This window comes from Rhinopithecus bieti, unplaced genomic scaffold, assembly GCF_001698545.2.
Source record: "Rhinopithecus bieti isolate Rb0 unplaced genomic scaffold, ASM169854v2 scaffold_23460, whole genome shotgun sequence".
Classification (NCBI taxonomy): Eukaryota; Metazoa; Chordata; class Mammalia; order Primates; family Cercopithecidae; genus Rhinopithecus; species Rhinopithecus bieti.
Window position 1 is genome coordinate 2,412,834 of NW_016811040.1, and position 7,465 is coordinate 2,420,298.

The 7,465-nt window shown below is 38.2% G+C and overlaps 1 pseudogene; it reads left to right on the plus strand.

The window, feature by feature from the left end:
• The first annotated feature begins 6,823 nt into the window (after positions 1-6,823).
• On the plus strand, positions 6,824-7,056 carry LOC108543070 (cysteine-rich protein 1 pseudogene; annotated as a pseudogene).
• The last annotated feature ends 409 nt before the right edge of the window (positions 7,057-7,465 follow it).

Below are 7,465 nucleotides of genomic sequence, written 5' to 3' on the forward strand. Positions count from 1 at the left end.
GGGAGAGGAGGATGGGGGGAGCGAGGAGGACGGGGGAGAGAGCAGCAGGACTGGGGAAGAGAGGAGAGGGGTGGGTGGGAGAGGAGAGAGGAGATAGGAGTTGGGGGGTGACAGGAGAGAGGAGCAAGAGGAGGAGAGAGGTGGCTAGATCCCTTTTGTGCTTGGTTTGGGTAATGTCAAAAATGCCTTTTGCTGTTTAAAAAATTATTTTACCCTTTTATTAGAGCAGCCTCTTCAAAGGTCATGGGAGAAGAAGTCATGCTTCTAGGAGACTATTGTTTCCCCTAATCTCAGTCATCCAACATCTCTTGCCACTGGAGAGAGCTGAGCCTTCAGTCCCAACAAAAGTAGTATCTTAGAGTTAGGACTGTCCAGACTGTCAATGAGCTTACTGTTCATTTCAGTCCTCCTGAAGAAGAGATATATAGATTTTCTCTATCCCTTAAAAGTCTCCTGCACATAGACTGGGTGAATTCTTCGTGAACTGATTTGTTTTCATTTCTGAAGCTCCCTTGTTCTACCCCTTGATTAGTTTTTGTTAAATTTTATTCATCAGTTTGGAACAAGTCACAAAATCATTTGCTAATAAACTCAAATCATAGGAAGGTCAAGAATTAAACAAAAACACTGCCATAGACCCCAGTAACTTGCTCTCTCTCTCCCCCCTCCCTCCCTCTCTCTCCCTCTCTCTCTCTCTCTCTCTATATATATATATTTTTTTTTTTTTCTTTTTTTTAAACGGAGTCTCGCTCTGTCACCCAGGCTGGAGTGCAATGGCGCAGTCTCGGCTCACTGCAAGCTCTGCCTCCCAGGTTCACGCCATTCTCCTGCCTCAGCCTGCCAAGTAGCTGGGACTACAGGCGCCCACCACCACACCCAGCTAATTTTTTGTATTTTTAGTAGAGACAGGGTTTCACCATGTTAGACAGGATGGTCTTGATCTCCTGACCTCGTGATCTGCCTGCCTCGGCCTCCCAAAGTGCTGGGATTACAGGCGTGAGCCACCGCCCCTGGCCAGCTATAATTCTATTTTCATGTCAACAGATGTGTTTGGGAAGTTATCTCCAGTGCAAAAAAAAAAAAACCTTCTGGAAATTGCAATAACAAAGGCAAGCAGCCACATTTTTATGGCTTATTATTGGACCTGAATTCTATTATTTTCCATCTGTCTGCTTAGTCTCCTTGTAACTAGCTGTTCTTCTTCCTTCTCCCACCCTAGCTTCCTAACACCAGAGTTAAAACCAACAAAGCATAAAAAACCTCAAGGTGATCTAAAATCGCATGCGAAAGGTATAATAGAATCAATCATCAAGCAAACCAAATTAAATCAGAATCCTTCGGAAAGAATCACCTATTCAAAATAGAATTCCATACCTTCTCACTTCCATCCATGACAAAGTTTCAAAATTTATCTAACTAGAAATAATGCCTTTCATTTCACATTTAGAGAGGACAGAAAACTGAAAATATCACTGCTACAGGTAACTTGTTCATTCAATTGTATTTGATTTGATATTGATTTTATTTGATATTACATTTCCAGAAAGCTGGTTTTGTCACAACAGATTGTTTCAGAAAGGAAGAACTGGATTACAGGGAAAGAAGACAGAAATAAGAGTTGAGGGAAGAGTGCAGGTAAACTTCATGTGATTCCAAATTTTGCTTTGACCCAGCTTTAGGCGTAGTTCAGATGGGTGGAACGCTTGAATATCCTCCATTTATGCAAGCCTCTAAGCTGCCCCCAGAACTGAATCTCCGGTGTTTCTTTAAATCAGACACAATTCTCCAGGGCTGGACCGAGAGACACAGGCAAAGCCTATGCAAAAATGGAATTATAAATACTATATCCCTCCTTTAGAGAATGAAGTTGTGTATTTTATAAAGTGATATAGCTGTTAAAACTATTTTAAAGTGATGAAACAGATTCAGAAAAACCATGAGATATGTGCACTATCACTCAAGTCATACACACAGAGCTACGATTCAAATATAGGTGTGTTCAACTCCTCAGGCCATGCTCCTTTTTTATACCTCACCTAACCTTAAAAGTACTGTATGTTTATCTAATAGCTCCTTCAAGCCCCATTTCTTCACTCCTAAACATCTTACTCTTATCATTATATTGTTATAAACAGGAAACTTTCATTTAAGACACTTGATTCAAAGAAAAAATTGTTTAAAAAACAGTAGTTTACAGGGTTTTTTTTTTTAATTTTTAGAAATGAGGTCTCACTATATTGCCCAGGCTGAAGTGCAGTGACTATTTACAGGCATGATCATAGCACATGGTAATCTTGAACTCCCCTCAGCCTCCTGAGTAGCTGGCACTACACGCATGTGCCACTGTGCCAGGCTGCTGGTTGATTTTAAATGGTACTTTCACCAAAAAAAACTATTTTCACTGGCATTTAGGGTACATTTTACAATAAACATCATGGTCAACCATTAATATCTACCCTAGGCAAAATTATGAAGTATCTTAACTTTGCCTTTCAAGACCTCAGTCACATAAATTCTGTATTTCATCACATACTAAGAAGAATCTGAAATTCATTTGCATTCAAGATTAAGTAATTCAAAATAGATGAAGGGCTTTGCTTTCACAGGATTTAAAGTTTTAAGGTGCTGACTTCTCAGGCCTTTCTATACGTTTACGGGGATCATAAACATGTTATCCAGCATTCCCCAAAATTGTTTGACCACAGAACACTTTTTTCTCTACATAGAATCTCAAAGAATGCATTTTGAGAAATAATGGCTGCCAGGCCATCAGCCAAGTTTTCCCTGCAACAGATTTATTTTTCTCTAAATGTCCCTAAGGAGTAAAAATTATAAATGAATGATCCAAAATGAAATTTAAAAAACAAACCCCTTTTACAATAGCATCAAAAAGAATAAAATACTTAGAGTAAGTTTAACAAACGAAGTGCAAAACTTGTACTCACACCACAAAGCACTGTTGAGATAAATTAAAGATCTAAATAATGGAAAGATGTCCAATGTTCATGAATTGAAAGGCAATATTGTTAAGATGAGAGTACTCCCCAAACTGATCTACAAATTCAAAACAATCCCTAGCAGAATTCCAGCTGACTCTGTAGAACAGGACAAGCCAATTCTAAGATACATGAAACTCAAGAGACCCAGAATAACCAACATAATCTTCTCATAGAAGACTAAAATTGAAAGATCAATACTTCCCAATTTGGAAACTTACTAGAAAGCCACAGTAATGAAGACAGTATGGAACTGGCATAAGAATAGACATATAGGTCAATGGAGTAGAGTTGAGAGTCCAGAAATAAACCCATATATCTACAGTCAAATGATTTTCAACAAGGGTGCCAAGATCCTTCAACAGGGAAAGAATAGTCTTTTTAACAAATGATGCCGAAACAACTGGATAGCCACACACCAAAGACTAAAGTTGGACCCTTACTTCACATCATATGCAAAATTTAATCCCAAATGGATCAAAGGTCTTAATGAAAGTCAAAACTATAAAACTCTCAGATAAAAATATAAGGATAAGTCTTTATGAACTTGGATTTGGCAATAAATTCTTAAACACCAAATCCATAAGCCTCCGTAAAAATAAATAAATTGAACTTTATGAAAATTAAACTTTTGTGCTGCAAAGGATACTATTAAGACAGTGAAAAGACAACCCATGGAATGGGAGAAAATATTTGCAAATCGTATATAATAGACTTGTTTTCAGTGAAAAACTCTTACAATCCCCAATAATAAAACAAGTAATTCAATTAAAAATGGGCAAAGGATCTGAATTGACATTTCTCCGAAGAAGATATACAAATAGACGATAAATGCTTGAAAAGATGCTCTATATCATTAGTCATCAGGGAAACAAATGAAAATCACAATGAGCTCCCACTTCACACCTGTAAAATGGCTATAATCAAAGACACAGATGCTAATAAATGTTGGCCAGAATGTGGAGTGGAGAACACTCATACACTGCTGGTAGGCATGTAAAATGGTGGAAAAGTTTGACAGTTCCTCAGAAATTTAAATGCAGAAACACCCTTTGACTCGGCAATTTCACTTCTAGCTATATACCCGAGAATTGAAAACATATGCCCACAAAAAAAGCTTGTACATGGATGTTCATAGCAGCATTATTCAGTGTCCAAAAGGTGGAAACAATCCAAATGCCCATCAACGGATGAATGAATAAACAAAATGTGGTATATCTACATGATGGGGTATTATTTGGCCATCAAATGAATGAAATACTATTACAAGCTACAATATGGACGAATTTTGAAAACATGCTAAATGAAAGAGCCAGCCACAAAAGATCACATATTATATGATTTCATTTATATGAAATATCCCAAACAGGCAAATATAGAGAGACCAGTGCATTAGTGATTTCTTAAGCCTGGGGGAGGACAGGATTGGGGGATTGGGAGCAACAGCTTAAGGGCGCAGGGTTTCTTTTCAAGGTGATGAAAATGTTCTAAAATTGACTGTGGTGAGGGTCGCACAACTCTTTGAATATACTTTTTGTAACCTTTAAATGGGTGAAGTTTATGGTATATGAATTATATCTCAGTGAAGTCATTTCCCTCAAAAATCTGTAGCACAGGCCTCAAAATGTGCTCAGTGGAATGGTTCCTTCCATGGACCATGGGTTATTGGTCCACAAAGCGCTAAGGAGCTTGCACCACTATAAAACTGTAACAAGACTTTCTTGAAAAGAAAGTGTACTGCTTACCCAAGCACAAGCTTATTGTTCATAGTCTCCTGTGGGTAGCACTGATCTATCGCACTACACACACCAAATAGAATGGTTTTTAGTGTCTCTGGTGACTATGGCTACAGAGACTAAAGTGAGGAGGGCAAGCAATCTTGTAACAATGGCTACTCCCAAATTTCCATGTCAGCAGGTAGAGCATGAGGCCATGACTGAGAGAAGAGAGTTGTTAGCGAACTGCCGAAGTTGGAAACAGGGGTAGGGTATGGAAGATGAAGAATAGGAACCGAAATATAAAACTAATCCAGAGCTGGAAGTGGAACAAGAGAACCACAGCTAAGAAAACAGCAGTAACAATGTATTCAAATTTAGCTTCTCTAAGAAGCATCTGGAGAGCTGAAAAATGTGGGTGACAAGCTACCACCCTCACTGGCCTGGTTGGGATATAGAAGGACCTGAGAGGAGGGTCAAGAATCTATACAACAAGCAGTACAAACAATTTCAATGCAAGTAGTCCTTGAATCCCACATTAAAACAGTGAACTAGAGGAAGAAGCAGAAAATAAATGCACACAGCAGGGATGGAATAATTTTATAGAGATTTTATGGGATTTTGTGGAGATGAATCCCTGGTAGTCCCTGGAGTCCCTGGAGGACTCTTAAAATTGAAGCTGAGTTCATTGTTGAAAAAAGAAAAAAAAATCTATGCCTAACTATTTTGCAATATAAGATTTTGACTTATTCTTACTCTAATTACAAATCAGGACTTCAAGCAATGTCCTATTTTTTTTTTTAATCAACAACATGGAGTTACACAATGTCCTATTTTTAGTTAAAAAAAAAGACGTTAGGATGTAAAAAAATAAAAGCTATAGTTTAAATTTCTTAGCTCTTCTTAGAATTGTAGAGGTATGTTTAATCAACAATGTATAACAAAGTAATTTCAATAGGGCTAAATATCAGGTTAAAAAGAGCTATGAGTTAGGGTTCAAGTTTAAAGAGAGCTACAAACAGGGAGTCTAGGCCTTGAATAAACCAGCCTACAAGTATTTATTGAACACCAACCACAAAACCATCATTTTATAGGCACCATGGAAGACAAATGTCCTTGGCTCCAAGGTTATTATAAATATGGAGACAAGGCATTTAATAATAAATGAGAATCATTTATTCATTCAGCAAACATTTACTGAGTATCTGCTAGGCTGAAGACTGGCAAATATGAAAGAAAAATTATTTTGTATTTATTATATTATCTATCCTTTATGCCTTTTTGCTTGTCTAGAATATTTTATAACGATTTTAAGTGCTAAATTGTTCCAGTTTAGTGTTGGCTAATAACAACTGCTAATAATATTGATTTCAGGTTTGAGAGAATATAGCACTCAAGACAGAATTAACACTAATTGAAAATTATGCCTTTAATTGATCCTAAAGTAAAAAAAAAAAAAAATCTGGTAACGGCTTTTGCTTTGAATTATGTGTACTTACTTTTCCTTTCAAACTGCCTTTAAACTCTTTATATCATTTATTCTGGGATGTAACTAAAATACTGCCTGATATTATTTCCTAAGACTTTACACATGTATATCTCAGTTTTTGAACACAGCCAAGAGAAGGCATCGTATCTTATGCCCCTTTATATTCCCATCATACAGCACCGTTTCCTAAAGATTAATAATGATCCATTCAAATATGAAAGAATCTTGTTATAAGTGCAACATAATTGGACAGGCGCTAGACTACAGGATTGCCACATTATTTCAGTCTTTTACTCAACAGAGTTATGTTTCTAAGAATACCGGTGATGCCTTATTCAAAAGAAAAACTGCGAAATAATGGCATTACACTGTTTTAATGAGAAAGATGATGACAATAGGTTTTCCTGACTAAAAAATGATTGGATTTACGGGTAAGTTCATGTACTCGTCCAGAAGAAAAGCACCTAAATATGTTCATCAGCCAAACTCCCTGTGCAGTGTAAGGCTGTATAAATGTTAATCCCGAAGTAAAAGCTTTACCTCCTAGAAATTTAAAATCTAGTCTCGCACCTGCAGCCCGTCCCTCCCCAGGCGCTGCCGCCTGCGCCGGACTCGGAGCCGCCATGCCTAAGTGCCTCAAGTACGACAAGGAGGTGTACTTCGCCGAGAGGGTGACCTCTCTGGGCAAGGACTGGCATCGGCCCTGCCTGAAGTGCGAGAATGTGGGAAGACGCTGACCTCGGGGGGCCGCGCTGAGCAGGAAGGCAGGCCCTCCTGACACCACTCTTGCTATGCCGCCATGTTTGAGCAGAAAGGCTTTGGTCGGGGTGGAGCCGACAGCCACACTTTCAGGTAAACCGGGTAGTGGAGACCCCATCCTTGGCCGCTCGCTGGGCCACTGTCTAGGCAAATGCCAGGCCTCGCCCACAGATGTCCAGGGCTTCTTTGTAGCCCCTAATGCCCTCAATAAACATGAACACTTGGGAAAAAAAAAAATGTAAAACCTAGAGCAAAGGTAACAGGAACAAAAGACATTTAATTAAAAAGGAAGAAGATAAGAATTTTAGTGCACCCAGTTTAACTTTTTTTGTGTTTAGGAAGACTATAAAGTGAATGCAGGTTGTATTTTTCCTGTCATGTTATTTATATGCCATTATTAGGTAGCTGAATTTCTATTTCAGCCATTACAAACTGTATCAGTTGCTTTTAACCTGTCTTGCCAAGCATATCTGATAACTCCTACCTACCTTCAGTTCTGAAAGTTC